Source organism: Nomascus leucogenys, chromosome 3 (assembly GCF_006542625.1).
Source record: "Nomascus leucogenys isolate Asia chromosome 3, Asia_NLE_v1, whole genome shotgun sequence".
Classification (NCBI taxonomy): Eukaryota; Metazoa; Chordata; class Mammalia; order Primates; family Hylobatidae; genus Nomascus; species Nomascus leucogenys.
Window position 1 is genome coordinate 53,057,586 of NC_044383.1, and position 16,488 is coordinate 53,074,073.

The 16,488-nt window shown below is 37.0% G+C and overlaps 1 pseudogene across 1 annotated transcript; it reads left to right on the forward strand.

Annotated features, from left to right (window-relative positions):
- Positions 1–387: 387 nt before the first annotated feature.
- LOC100588860 lies at positions 388–1,633 on the forward strand (annotated as a pseudogene). The gene has a single exon (XR_004028188.1). The product of XR_004028188.1 is annotated as a selenide, water dikinase 1 pseudogene (transcript).
- Positions 1,634–16,488: the final 14,855 nt, after the last annotated feature.

Below are 16,488 nucleotides of genomic sequence, written 5' to 3' on the forward strand. Positions count from 1 at the left end.
TTATAATAGTACTATCTAAAATGAAATACTTCAATATAATCTGACAAAAATTTGAAGGATCTATATACTGAAAAGTAAAAAATATTGATTAAAAAATGAAAGTCACATATAAAAGGAGATATTATTCAATTACCAGATTGGAAGTCTTATATTGTCAGTCCTTCTCAAAAGAATTCATACCCCGCGCGCCCAGCCGGCGGGAGCGCAGCGGCCCGCTCCCGCAGGGCCGCTCTGAGGCAGGCGAACCCCCGCGGCGCCCAGGCGCGGGCCCGGGCCCCCGCCGCCGCCGGGCGCGGCATTTTCATTCAGGCGACGCTTAAGGGAGCCCGGCCGCGCCCGGTGCATTGTGGGAGCGGCCCGCAGCCCGTTTTCAGGAGGAGGCGGAGGGCGCAAAGCGAGCGGGTGGATCCATGAAGAACCCAGCCAACCCGCAGAGGGAGGGGAGGGGCTGAGCTGTGAGGAGAGCGGGACCCAAGAACCATGTCTACGCGGGAGTCCTTTAACTCGGAAAGTTACGAATTGGACAAAAGCTTCCGGCTAACCAGATTCACTGAACTGAAGGGCACAGGCTGCAAAGTGCCCCAAGATGTCCTGCAAAAATTGCTGGAATCTTTACAGGAGAACTACTTCCAAGAAGATGAGCAGTTTCTGGGAGCCGTTATGCCAAGGCTTGGCATTGGAATGGATACTTGCGTCATTCCTTTGAGGCACGGTGTGCTTTCCTTGGTTCAAACCACAGATTACATTTACCCGATCGTAGACGACCCTTACATGATGGGCAGGATAGCATGTGCCAATGTCCTCAGTGACCTCTATGCAATGGGGGTCACGGAATGTGACAATATGCTGATGCTCCTTGGAGTCAGTAATAAAATGACCGACAGGGAAAGGGATAAAGTGATGCCTCTGATTATCCGAGGTTTTAAAGACCCAGCTGAGGAAGCAGGAACGTCTGTAATGGGCGGCCAAACAGTACTAAACCCCTGGATTGTCCTGGGAGGAGTCGCTACCACTGTCTGCCAGCCCAATGAATTTATCATGCCAGACAATGCAGTGCCAGGGGACGTGCTGGTGTTGACAAAACCCCTGGGGACACAGGTGGCAGTGGCTGTGCACCAGTGGCTGGATATTCCTGAGAAATGGAATAAGATTAAACTAGTGGTCACCCAAGAAGATGTAGAGCTGGCCTACCAGGAGGCGATGATGAACATGGCGAGGCTCAACAGGACAGCTGCAGGACTCATGCACACGTTCAATGCCCACGCCGCCACTGACATCACGGGCTTCGGGATTTTGGGCCATGCGTAGAACCTGGCCAAGCAGCAGAGGAACGAGGTGTCGTTTGTAATTCACAACCTCCCGGTGCTGGCCAAGATGGCTGCGGTGAGCAAGGCCTGCGGAAACATGTTCGGCCTCATGCACGGGACCTGCCCGGAGGCTTCAGGCGGCCTTCTGATCTGTTTACCACGTGAGCAAGCATCTCGGTTCTGTGCAGAGATAAAGTCCCCCAAATATGGTGAAGGCCACCAAGCATGGATTATTGGGATTGTAGAGAAGGGCAACCGCACAGCGAGAATCATAGACAAACCCCGGATCATCGAGGTCGCACCACAAGTGGCCACTCAAAATGTGAATCCCACACCCGGGGCCACCTCTTAATCTAGACAGAAATAGCTGTTTGGTTTTGTTTTTAAATAGATCTATTTCCCTTATCACTTCAATTAAAGACTATGCACAACAAAAATCTCATTGTGTCTACACATCGGGGTGACCTTAGGTCGGTTTGTAAGTGGATACAATTAATAAAATAAAATCCATTGCCTTCTTTTCCTGTTACATTAACTGAAGATGCACCTAATCTTGAGGCAGCTTCTGAGTTGAGAATTATATTGTTATCCAATACTGTTGATTCATTTTGAATCTTTAGACACTTAGCTCTTGCTGCATAGGTTCTTTTTAAAGGTGCTCTCACATAGCACAGACATTACCAGTAGTCGTGTCAAATAGCAGTTGGTGTCTTCATTTTATGTATATTTATCATAGAAGTCTGATGTGTTTTTTAAGCGTCTTCAATGGTTTTCTGGAGAGACAGCATTGGTAAGTGGCACATGACGGTATCCCAGTCCTTAGAAGGTTGCATGATTCCTTTGAGTGTTTGATTTGAAAAGCCTAGTCTTGTCTCTCAAGAGCATCTCGGACCCAGAACATTCTCCAGTAGTGCATTCAGTTTAACACAGCAAGTGCTTCACTGCATGGAAAACACTTTGAAGACAAAAAAGAAATCTTATTTCTTTTTTTGTAGCCTTCCTGATAGATACAGTAATACCATTAACTGTTTTATCGACAGCAAAAAAGGATGCTTTTTGCAATATAATTAGATGTTCTATAGTGCTACAAGGAATTGCCTTCCGAATGGAGGTTCATGTATAATACTCATTTACAATTCAATATATAATTATGCAAATAATTTTTAAATATAATCAATAATAAAGACTGTTCTGTGGATGGTAGTGTTTCATACATTTTATATTTTGTATAGTGATTTCAGGCCTTTTGTTAAAATCAGCAGCTATTTAGCCTAATTCTTAGCGTTATTTTGTCCTTTGCCCCAGTACTTTTTTGTGCACGCTTTTTGTGATCTGTGTTAAAAACCTGCATTGCCAACATTGCAGCTCGAACTTAAACTTGTTATTCAAATAAATATTTAATTTTTTAAATTGCTCTTATATATTCAGATGCCCCTTTTAGTATTATTTTAGAAGCGTTGGGAGGGTTTTGCCTAAAGTACAATTTATCGGGAAAAACTAGATTTTAGTTTTATAAAACTTTTAAGTCTTTCATGGGACCTATATTTTCTTGAATTAAATTTTGTAGTTCTAGAATAAATAGGCAATCTAAAAAGGTGTTCTCTGTGTTTCGTAAAGTGGAGGCTTCCTTATATTTTAACCTACTAAGCAATGAGGAGGGATTCCTGTCATTAAGCACAAGGGCACTGGATCCTCAAGTGCCCATCTTCATGAGAGAAAAAGCAGAACATCCTGCACGTTTCTGGTGCTTCCTGCTCACAGGCACCAAAGCCACACATGTAAACTGACTTCTTGCCAAAGGAAATGACCCCTGGGAAGATCAAACTCCTGGAAGAGGCTTGAACTCAGACGCGCCCTCCTCCAGGAACCAGCGGGCAGGGCAGCCTTCATGCATGTGTAACTGGACCTCCAGCCATAAGTATGGTGTGCAGTATGGAAGAGCCTGCTACGGAACTGAAATTGATTGGACATTTTATAGGAATTGATACAGATGTTGGTCCTCGAAAGCTACAAACCAGTGGTCTGCAAAATTAAGTGTGCTGGAAACCTCTGAGTAAGAAAAATAAAAGAATTCATAGATTTAATGCAATCACAATCAAATTTCTAGAATTATTTTGGTAGATGTTGATAAACTATTTCTAATACATATGTATATATAGAAAGAGCAAGGGGATTAGAAAAATGACAAGGAATGAGAGTAGACAAAATAATTTTGAGAAAAAAACCCACAAAATTGGAGGACTCACATTACCCAATTTCATGACTTATCATAAAAATATAGTAATCATGGCAGTAGGTATTGGCTAAAGCATGTACGCACTGAGCCAAACATGGTGGCTTGAACATATAATCCCAGCTATTCAGGATGCTGAGGTGAGAGAATCACTTGAGCCCAAGAGTTGAAGACTGGCCTGGACAACATAGCACTATCCCATATTAAAAAACAGTAAATAAATTCTGAAAAGAATAGACACATCAGTCAGTGGAACTGAATACAGAAACAAAAACCTGCCCTATACAAATACAGCAAGCTCACATGAACAAACATGAAAAGGCAATTCAATGAAGAAAAAATGAATAATTCATCATCTCAATGCCAATAAAGAGAATCTTAGCCTATATCTCTCATCTTAGACACAAAGCCTTAAAACAGATTATAAAACTAAATATAAAATCTAAAACTATAAAATCGCTAGAAAAAAAGACAGAAATATATATGTGTGACTTCAGGCCAGGCGTGGTGGCTTGCGCCTGTAATCACAGCACTTTGGGAGGCTAAGGCGAGTGGATCACGAGGTCAGGAGATCGAGACCATCTTGGCCAACATGGTAAAACCGTGTCTCTACTAAAATACAAAAAATTAGCCAGGTGTGGTGGCACATGCCTGTAATCCCAGCTACTTGGGAGGCTGAGGCAGCGGAATCACATGAACCCGGGAGGCGGAGGTTGCTGTGAGCTGAGATTGTGCCACTGCACTCCCGCCTGGTGACAGAGCAAGACTCCATCTCAAAGAATATCTATATCTATATCTGTATGTAGATATAGATATATCTGTGTGACTTTAGTTGGGCAAAGAGTTTTAGATATGACACCAAAAGCATGATGAATAAAAGAAAAAAATTGATTGGATTTCATTAAAATTACAAATTTTGGCATAGTGAAAGATAACTGTTTAGAGAAAGAAAAGGCAAAGACACACTCTGAGAAAAATATTTGGAAATTATAGTTGATATGGTTAGGCTTTGTGTCTCCACCCAAATCTCATCTTGATAAATTGTTATCCCCGGTTGTTGAGGGAGAGACTTGGTGGGAGGTGATTGGAACATGGGAGTGGTTTTTCCCATGCTGTTCTCATGATAGTGCGTGAATTCTCATGAGATCTGATGGTTTTATCAGTGGCAATTTTTCCTGCCTTGCTCTCATTCCCTCCTGTGGCCTTGTGAAGAAGGTACCTGCTTCCCCCTCAGCTTCTGCCATGATTCTAATTTTCCTGAGGCCTCCCCCAGCCATTCAGAACTGGGAGTGAATTAAACCTCTTTCCTTTATAAATTACCCAGTCTCAGGTATTTCTTTATAGCAGTGCAAAAGCTAATTAATACATTAAATTAGTACTACAGAGAGTGGGGTATTGCTATAAAGATACACAAAAATGTGAAAGTGATTCTGGCTCTGAGTAGTGGGCAGAGGTTGGAACAGTTTGGAAGGCTCAGAAGACAGGGAAATGTGGGAAAGTCTGGAACTTCCTAGAGACTTGTTGAATGCTTTTGACCAAAATGCTGATAGTATGGACAATGAAGTCTGGGGTGAGGTAGTCTCAGATAGAGATGAGAAACTTATTGGAAATTGGAGCAAAGGACACTCTTGCTATGCTTTAGCAAGGAGACTGGTGACATTTTGCCCCTGCCCTAGAGATCTGTGTAACTTTACATTTGAGAGAGATCATTTAGGGTATCTGGCAGAAGAAATACCTAAGTGGCAAAGCATTCAAGAGGAAGCAGAGAATAGAAGTTTGGAAAATATGCAGCCCAATCATGATGTTTTAAAGAAAAACCCATTTTCTAGGGAGAAATTCAAGTTGGCTGCAGAAATTTCGATAAGTAACAAGGAGCCAAATGTTAATTTTCAAGGCAATGTGAAAAATGTCTCCAGGGTATGTCGGAGACCTTCACAGCATCCCTCCTCTCATCACAAGCCCAGAGGCCTAGGAAGGAAAAAAGATTTCATGGGCCAGGCCCAGGGACTTCCACTTTGTGCAGCCTCAGGACTTGGTGCTTTCTGTCCCAGCTGCTCCACGTCCAGCCATGGCTAAAAGAGGCCAAGGTACAGCCCTTGCCATTGCTGCAGAGGGTAAGAGCCCCAAGTCTTGGTGGCTTCCACATGGTGTTGGGCCTGTGGGTGCACAGAACTCAAGAATTGAAGTTGGGAAACTTCAGCCTAGATTTCAGAGCATGTGTGGAAATGCCTGGATGTCCAGGCAGAAGTCTACTGCTGATATGATCATGGATAACCTCTGTCAGGGCAGTGCAGAAAAGGAATGTGGGGTTGGAGCACCCATATACAGTTCCCACTGAGGCACTGCCTAGTGGAACAGTGAGAAGAGGGCCACCATCCTCCAGACCCCGGAATGGTAGATCCACTGACAGCTTGCACTGTGCATCTGGAAAAGCCACAGGTACTCAATGCCAGCCTGTGAAGAAATTGCACGAGGCCATGGGAGCCCAACCCTTGCATCAGCATGCCCCTGAATGTGAAGTGGAGTCAAAGGAGATCATTTCGGAGCTTTACATTTTAATGACTGCCCCACAGGATTTTGGATTTGCATGGGGCCTGTAGCTCCTTTGTTTTGGTCAATTTCTCCCATTTGGAATAGAAGAATTTACCCAATGCCCATACCCCCATTGTATCTAGGAAGCAACTAACTTGTTTTTGATTTTACATCCTCATAGGTGGCAAGGAATTGCCTTCTCTCAGATGAGACTTTGGACTGTGGACTTTTGTGTTAATGCTGGAATGAATTAAGATGTTGGGGGACTGTTGGGAAGGCATGATTGGTTTTGAAATGTGAAAGGGACATGAGATTTTGGGAGGGCCCACGGGTGAAATGATACGGTTAGGCTTTGTGTTGCCACCCAAATCTCACCTTAAATTATAATCTCCAGGTGTTGAGGGAGAGACCTGGTGGGAGATAATTGGATCATGTGCATGGTTTTCCTCATGCTTTTCTCATGAGAATGAGTGAGTTCTCACGAGATCTGATAGTTTTCTACATGGCAGTTTTTATTCCTTTGCTCTCACTCCCTCCTGCCACCTTTTGAAAAAGGTGCCTGCTTCCCCTTCACCTTCCTCCATGATTGTAAGTTGCCTGAGGCCTCCCAGCCATGTGGAACTGTGAGTCAATTAAATCTCTTCCCTTTATAAATTAGCTAGTCTCAGGTATTTCGTTATAGCAGTGCGAAAATGTACTAATACAATATTTCTGACAAAGGACTTGTATCTAAACTATAGAAACAATTATCAAAGCACATCAATAAGAAAAATAAACAATGGACCAAATATGTGAACAGACACTGCATCAGAAAGATATGTGATGGCAAATAATTACATGAGTAGATGATCTACATTATAATCTATTAGAGAAATGCAAGTTAAAACCACAATGAGATACCAAAGTATACATGTTAGACTGCCTTAAAAAGCTACAACAGAGGTAAAGAAATTGAATTAGTAACCAAAAAACTTCCCACCAAGAAAAACTCAGGCCAAGGTGGTTACACTAGCAAACTTTAGCAAACATTTAAAGAAGAAATAATGCAATACTCCACACATTGCAATACTTCACAATCTTTTTCAGAATAAAAATGAGATACACTTCTCAGTTAATTCAATGACAACAGTATTACCCTTATACAAAAAGCAGATAATCGTTACAATAAAAGAAAATGACAAATAACTCTATTAAATGTAGACAAAAATATTCAACAAAATTTCTGTGAACAAAATTTAATGATATACAAAAAGGATTATCAGTATGACTAATTAGAACTTATCCCAGAAATGCAAGATTAGTTTAACATCAGAAAATGAGTTATGTAGTATACCATATTAATACAGTAAAGAAAAAAATGGCCTTAATCATCTCAATAGATAAAGAGAAAGCATTTGACAAAATGAAATATCAATTCATGATTTAAAAACAAACAAATTTTTTTTAAAGACATTCTTGACAGTTGGAATAGAAGAGAACATCCTTGACATAAAGGGCTCTTACAAAAAATAAAAAGCAAATATACTCAATGGTGAAAGATTGAATGCCTTTCCCATAAATCAGTAAAAAGGTGAAGATATTTGCTCTCTGCATTCCTATTAAACTTAGTACTGGAAGAAACACTGCATGCAATAAGAGAAGCGAAAGAGGCCAGGCGCGGTGGCTCAGGCCTGTAATCCCAGCACTTTGAGAGGCTGAGGCAGGCGGATCATGAGGTCAGGAGATCGAGACCATCCTGGCTAACACGGTGAAACCCTGTCTATACTAAAAATACAAAAAATTAGCCTGGCGTGGTGGCAGGCGCCTGTGGTGCCAGCTACTCGGGAGGCTGAGGCGGGAGAATGGCGTGAACCCAGGAGGCGGAGCTTGCAGTGAGCCGAGATTGTGCCACTCCATCCAGCCTGGGCGACAGAGCGAGACTCCGTCTCAACGTCTCAAAAAAAAAAAAAAAAAAAAAAAAAAAAAAGAAGCAAAAGAAATAAAAGGCACCCAGAATGAGAATTAAGAAGTAAAACAGTATTCACTGGCAAATGACATGATCTTGTTTGTAGACTATTTTTTAAAAATCCACAAAAAGTTATTAGGATTAATAAGCAACTACAACAAGGTGGCAGAAGATAAGTAAACAAAACAATTATCTTTTACATATAAGCAATGAATAATCTGAAAATGAAATAAAGAATATAATTCATAATGAAACTGGGAATAAGATTCAATTAGAAATACATATTAAAATTTGTGAACTTCAACTAAAGCAGTGCCAAGAGATAAATTTACAGAACCGAATACATTAGATAAGAGGAAAAGTATAAAATCAATAACCTAAGCTTCTTCCTCCAAGAACTAAAATTAGAATGGCAAAGCAATATTAACATAAGCAGAAGTAAAATAAAAAGAGCAGAAATTAATAAAATTAAAAACCAGAACAGAATAGAAAATAACAAAAACCTTATTTTTTGGAAAGAATAACACAAACTTCCAAGACAACTGAGAAATAAAAATACATAAAATATAGATTACCAACAACAAGAATAAAATGAGGACAATACTATAGGCCCAGCAGACATCAAAATAATATGAAAATACTACAGATGACATTACACATGAATTTTAAATGACCAATTTTCGAAAGCACAAACCACCAAAACTCATCCATTACAAAATAAATGCATATTTACAAAACTTCAAATAGTTTTATAACCAATAAGGACATTGAATTTTTAACTTTAAATCTCTTAAATGATAAATATCTGGGCTCAGTTGGTTTTACTGGAAAATTCTACTATATATTTAAAGAAGAATTAACATTTCTACACAATCTCCTGAAGAAAACAAAAGAGGAAAGAAATATTTCTCAATAGGTTTTATGAAGTTAATATTACTCTGATACTAAAACCACATAAAGATGGTATGAAAAAAATGTAGATGCATACCTCTCATAAATATAATTTCAAGATTCTCAAAAGAATGCTAGCAAATAGAATTTAGCAATATATAAAAATAATTATACATCACGAGTAAGTGGTGTTTATTACAAGGATGCAACATTGGTTTGACATTTGAAAATCAATCAAAGTAATCTACCATTTGACAGTTGAAAGAAACAATATATGATTATATTAACGCAGAAAAATTTGAATTGATTCATCATTGCTTTATTTAAAAACTCAGATAAACATATACAAATTGATTTTATTACTATATACTAGCATTAAACACACATATACAAAATATAAAAAATAGAGTTTACAATCACTGAAAAAAATAAAACATGTATAAATCTAACAAAAAATGTACATAACTGACCTTCAGAAAAGAAAAATACTACAAAAAGCTGGTGAAATAAATCAAGGAAAGTCACACTGTATTTATATTTTGGAAAACTCAACACAGTAAAGACTTCAATTCTCCCCTAGCTGATATACCTATTTTAAAAAATTCAAGAAAAACCTCTGTCAAAATGACAGTATTATTTTTAGGTATAACTAAGATTATTCTAAAATTCATATAAAAAAGATAACAAGAAAAGATCCTAGAATAGTCAAACAACTTTGAAAATGAAGAATGCAGTGGGAGAAATGATTCTCCAGTTTTTAAAAATTTATTATATAACTACAGTTGTCAATATTGTATGGTATTGGTGGAAATTTAGATACAATAGATCAATGAAACAGTTTCAAATTCTGACACTTAGGAATTCATTGACTGAAATACAAAATATATTCATAAACTTCAACAATAGACTAGATCAAACAGCATAAAGAATCTCAGAGCTTGAATACCACGACTTTTGAAAGAAGAAGCCCAAAAATTGCCCGATGCAGGTGTAGCAAGATGAAAAAGCAACTCAGTGGAACTTTGAAAAGTGGCTTTTTCATCAGATTGTGAGAGAACAATTGGACAATTACAAGCAACAACAATAACAACAAAAATTAAACTTGACCTACATCTCACACCTTGTATAAAAATTAATGCAAAACGAACATGTAAATTTAAACTAAAAATCTTTTAGAAAAAATTAGAACACTTTTAGAATCTAGGACTAAGCAAAGAATTGTTGACACCAAAAGCAAAATTCATTAAAGGAAAAAATTGATTAACTGAACTTCATCAAAATTAAAAATTTTGCTCTGTGAAAGATCTTGTTTAGAGAATGAAAACACAAGCTACAGACTTGGAGATAGTATTTGCAAACCAGATATCTGAAGAACTAGGGTCTATCTCTCTATCTTCTATCAGTCTATTGATCTACCTATCATCTATCTATCTATCTATCTATCTATCCATCCATCTTCTAATCTATCTATCTAGTAAGCACATAAAATGATGGCACAATATCATTATTAGAGAAATCCAAACCAAAACCATAATGAGATGTCATTGTACACCTATCAGAATGGCTAAAGCAAAAAATACTGGCAATATCAAGTGCTGGTGGAGATGAAGAGAAACTGGATCATCTATACATTGCTGTGAAGAAGTCAAATGGTACATCCATTCTGGAAAACAATTTGGCAAATTCAAATTCTAAAGAAAAACATGCAATTTTCCTTTGATACAGTCATTGAACTCCTGAGCTTAATCTAGAGAAACAAAGATTATGTTTATCCAAAAACCTGTAATAGTCAAAAACTAAAAACAAATAAGAAATACTTAAATTATAGTACATCTATAACATTAAATACAATTCAGCAACAAAAAGGAAGAAACTGTTGATAAACACAAGAAATAGGTTGAGTCTCCAGAGAATTATGATGAATGATGAAAGTCAATAACAACAAATTATGTATAATCCAATTCAATTTATATAATATACTTGAAATAAAAAATTATGAAAATGATAGGGGCTTTAAGATGGCTGACTAAATGTATCTGGTACTTGCCTCTTCCACAGAGAGGAACCAAAACGGTAAATAGATAATCACACTTTAAATAGATCATCTAAGAGAGAACATTGAAATTCAACAGAGAAATGATGGGAAGCACCACAAACAAGGAAGGAGAGGGAAGGGAGGAAGCCTGTTTGGCCAGGATAGGCTGGAACTCTGGACGGGCTCCCTGATGCAGGAAAAGGGTGAGTGAAAGACACGCAGTGATCCACATTCCAACTATAAGTCCTACAATCCTAGCCATGAGAGAGCCCCTTGACCTTCATGGGACCTGAGACTAACACAGGAAGCTGCCTGGAGACCAAAAGAAGGTATTGCTGCAGAGGTAGCTCATACTGGGTCCCACAAACTCCCAAGTCCTAAGCAGTATGGTGCCACTTTGAAAGCCCATCCTGCACTAGACTGCATCCTGCCCTGGGGTACAACAGCCTCTGAATCCCTACATCCCTAGAGCCCCACTGACACTCCCTCACCACAGCTGCCACCACTGGGGCCAACTGCCAGTAACCTAGCCCACCTACAGCATAAGGGCAGCTATGCATTTTCAAATGCCTTGAGGACAAATTCCACTGCCTATAACATCCACTGCTACAGACTTCGGTGAAGCTGAGGCATGAATGAAGCGTGTGCCCCACTGACATCTGATGGCTGCTTCCACTGCAAGCAACTCTGCCTTCCTCAGTAATAGAACCACAGAACAGCGGCTGCTGCCCCCAACTGAGCGCTCCACTGCGGGCCTGGCTCTACCCTGTTCCTGCCTATAAAAGCCAGTCCCTACACGCACCGCTGGGAGGCTTGAGGGTAAGTCTCTTCAGCCCAGCTCCATCCACACCAGGTACCTGAACATGCCAACAAAGGAACTGGGGATCACCTAGCCCAGCCCACAATTTGCACCTGAGCATTCCTTTCAGCATTTGAGGTCAGGTCCACGCCACCTTTCACTACCATGACAGCTTGCAAACCACTCACATGCAGCACCTGTGGGCCTGAGGACTGGTGCACCCAGCCCTCTGTAGACACCACCACCCCCAGTGCAGACCACCTGGGTCTCAAGGGACATGGGCAAATATTTAAAAATTGAAATCATATTAAATATCTTCTCAAACTACAATGGAATAAAGCTAGAAATCAGTAACAAGAACTTTGCAAACTGTACAAGTACATGGAAATTAAACAACATGCTGTCGAATATCCATTAGGTCAAGGAAAAAAATAAGAAGTAAATAACAAATTTTCTTGAAACAAACTAAAATAAAAACGCAACATACAAAAAACCTATGAGATATTGCAAAAGCAGTACTAAGAGGGAAGTTTATAGCAATAAACACCTACATCAAAAAAGTAGAAAGATTTCAAATACACAATTTAATGATGCACCTCAAGGAACTAGAAAAGCAAGAACAAATCAAAGCCAAAATTAGTAGAAGGAAGGAAATAATAAAATTCAGAGTAGAACTAAATAAAATACAACAAAACACAAAATAAAAGATCAATGAAATTAAATGTTGGTGTTTGAAAAAAATGAAAAAAATGGATAAACCATTTGATAAACTAACAAAAGAGAGAGAGAGAAGACCCATATAAAATCAGAAATGAAGTAGGACATGTTACAACTGATAACACAGACTGATACATCTGAGACTATGATGAACAACTATATACTTAACAAACTGGAAAACCTAGAATAAATGTATAAATTCCTGGAAATATACAATCTGCTAAGATTGAATCAGAAAGAAACAGAAAACCTGCACAGACCAATAATCAGTAATGAGATTGAATCAGTAATTAGAAGTTTTCCAACAGAAAAAAGTCCAGGATCAGAGAGCTTTACTACTGATTTGTGCCAAACTTTCAATGAAGGACTAACACAAAATCTCCTCAAATTGTTCCAAAAAAAATGAAGAGGAGAGAATTATCCCTAACTCAATGTGTGAGGCCAGAATTACCTTAACACCAAAACCAAATAAAGACATAACGAAAATAAAAACTGCAAGCCAATATCCTTGATGAATAGATGCAAAATTCTCAACAAAATACTAGAAAAATGAATCCAACAGCACACTCAAACATAATACCCCATGTTCAAGTGGGATTTATTCAAGTTTCATACTCTAATCAATAAATGTGATACATAACATCAACAGAATGAAGAAAAAAAAAACACGAGCATCTCAGTAGACATATAAAAAGTACTTGATAAAATTTAACATCCCTTCATTATAAAACTCAACAAACTAGGCACAGAAGCAACATAGCTCAACATAATGAAGCCTATATGGGACAAATCCACTGTTAACATGGTACCAAATGAGGAAGAGCTGAAAGTCTTTATCCTGAGAATCGAACAAGACAGGATACCCACTTTCAGTACTTTAATTCCACAAAGTACTGGAAGTCCTAGCCAAAGCAATCAGGCAAAAGAAAAAAAAATAATTGACATTCAATTTAGGAAAGAAGTCAAACTTTCCCTTTTTACTGATAATATGGTCTTATATCTGCAAAAAACCTAATGACTCAGTAAAGTTGCAATGGATGCAAAGTCAACATACAAAAATTGTTACTATAGAGAGTAAATAGATAGATATCCGAGGCAGGTAAGAGTATGTGTGGGGGTGAGGGTATGAAGGGAGGTTTATCCATAGGTAGAAACATACAGTTAGATAGAAGACAAAAGTTTCAATGTGCGATAGCAGAGTAGGGCGACTATAGTTAGCAACAACATATTGTGTATTTCAAGGTAGCTGGAGAAGATAACTTGAAATGTTCTGAACATATAAAAATAATAAGTACTGAAGGTGATGCATACCCCAGATACCCTGACTTGATCATTCCAATTCTATGCATGTAACAAAAATCACGTGTAGCACATAAATGTGCAAAATATTATGTATTTAAAAATCTTCTTCCAAAAAGTTACAGCAATAGAAAACAGTAGTTGCTAGTGGATAAGGAGGAAGAGAAGGGAAGTGGACGTAGCTAAAATTGGGCAACATGAGTTACCTTTTGGTGATGAAACTCTTCTGTACCTTTACTGTATCAGTGTATGTTGATGGTAATAGTATAGTATAATTTGCAAAATGAAACCATTTGGGAAACTGGGGAGATGGGGCAAAACAACTCTCTATACTACATCTTACAATCGCATGTGAATATGCAATTATCTCAAAATGAAATGATTAATCGAAGCTAGCAGTTGTATTTCTATACACAATTAACAATCCCAAAACATCACAGAATACAACTTAATTCACAGCAGCATGAAAAGAGTAAAATATGTAGCAACAAAATTAACACAAAGTACAAAAGAAATTTATCACTTATACACTGAAAGTGACAGAATATTGTCGCGGTAAATAAAGGAATACTTATATAAATAAAGGAATATTTTGTATTCATGGGTTGGAGGACTCATTAATGTCAAGATGGCAATTGTCCCCAAATTTATCTATAAATTCAACATAATACCTATCAAAATTCCAGCAGACATTTTTATAGAAATTACAAGCTGATCCAAATACTTATATGAAGATACATAATAATCTAGAATAACCAATTTTTAAAAATTAAAGTTGGAGGACTTCCACTCCACACCCAACACTTTAAAGCTGTAGTTATCTAGACAGTATGGTACTAGCATAAGACTAGACATGTAGATCAAGATATCTATACTGATTAAATTGAGAGTCCAAAAACAAATCATTATATTTAAGGTCTACTGATTTTCAACAAAGGATATACATCAACTTATTGGGAAATCATACACTTTTCAAGTAAAGTTGCCAGAACAATTAGATATTCATGCACAAATAATAAATCGTATACAACGACTGTGTAATTCACAATGTTTTCAATCACACAGATAACTTTTAAAAATTGATTTTGTATTGAATAATAAAGTCAATACATTTCAATAGCTTTGTATCATAAATATATTTTTTGGCTGTAACATAATTAAAATAGAACAAAATTTATGTATGTTTACATGTTAAGAAATATTATTTCCAAATAATCTCTGAATAAATTAGAAAGGGAAAATGATCAAACTGAGTGATTAAAATGCTACTTATAGAAAATTGGATACAGTTAAATTAGTATCTTGAGTGGAAGGCTGCAGTCTTAAAATCTTACTTAAAAAAAGAAAATCAGTGACTGAATTACCTATTTTGAGTCAGAAAAAGACCAAAAGAAAACATGGATAAAATAGAAGAAATAAAATGATTAAAACTGAAAAGATTCATTACATAGGAAACAAATGTATAACGTTGAAAATAAAAAAAAGTAGGTTCTTTAAAAAGCTTCATAAATTATCAATTTTCCTAAAAATTGACTAAGAAAATAAAAAGAGGGATTGAGATGAAATAGAATTAAAAATTATACATGAATACAGATGTGACAAACATTAAAAAGATAGTAAAAAAATTGCTTCAATATATTTGAATATTTACGTGGAATTAACAAATAAAAGAGATACAACTAACATATATAACAAAGAACTACCATAAGAAAACAAAATATGGATAGACATAGTTATTGAAGAAATTAAATTATTAAACTCTTTCCACAAAGAGAATTATTAAACTCTAGGCGCAAAGAGCAATATTAAACAATTATTAGATTCCATTCTGGCCAATGATTCTACTCTCATAAAACTGCTCTTGAATGTAGAAAAAGAATGAAAACTCATTAACTCATTTTTTTTTAAGACTTGCATAACTTTGATTCCAAAAACCTGATGAGGAGAAGTCTAAAAGGAAATTCACTGGGAAATCTCACTCATGGATTCAGATACAAATATACTGAACAAGATTTTAATCAACTGAATACAACAATATGTAACAAACATAATTTACCATTATCAATATATTAATAGTTTAACTTATGAATGAAAGTTGTTTAATGATAAATTAACTGAGTAAAACTGTAATTCATATATCTTATTAGCTTCAGTAAAAGCAACTGAAAAAAGTTCTATATCCCCTTATAATAAAATCTATAGCAAAATATTAATAAAATATTAATAAAAACATTAACCTATTTAAAGGTATTCACAAAAACCTACAGCAAATATCTTGTTTAAAGATTAAATGTTAAAAAATAATTCTGAAATCAGAAATGAAACAAAGGGTGCCTCCTTTAACCACTTTTCTCTATAATTATACTGAAGGTCCTAGGCAGCTTTGTCGGGCAAGGAATATAAAAAAAAGTCATTGCTTACAGATTCTTATTTCAAAATAATTGTAAAACATGCTCTGAAATATTCAAGAATATGTTAATATAATATTAACAAAACAACGAAAATTAACAGTAACCTTTGAGATAGATTAATGTACCAAACCCACCATGTATTTGTGTGGTGGTAGAATCAAACCATCTTTGATTGCAGACCTGGCTTTCATACTCCCTGGCTCTACAGGCTCTCTCTCGTATCTTTCCCTTCCTCAGCTGTAAATTATAGATAACATGTTTGCCTTGAAAATTCGTTTCAAGGATAAAATAATATAATGCACACTATGCACCTTATTCA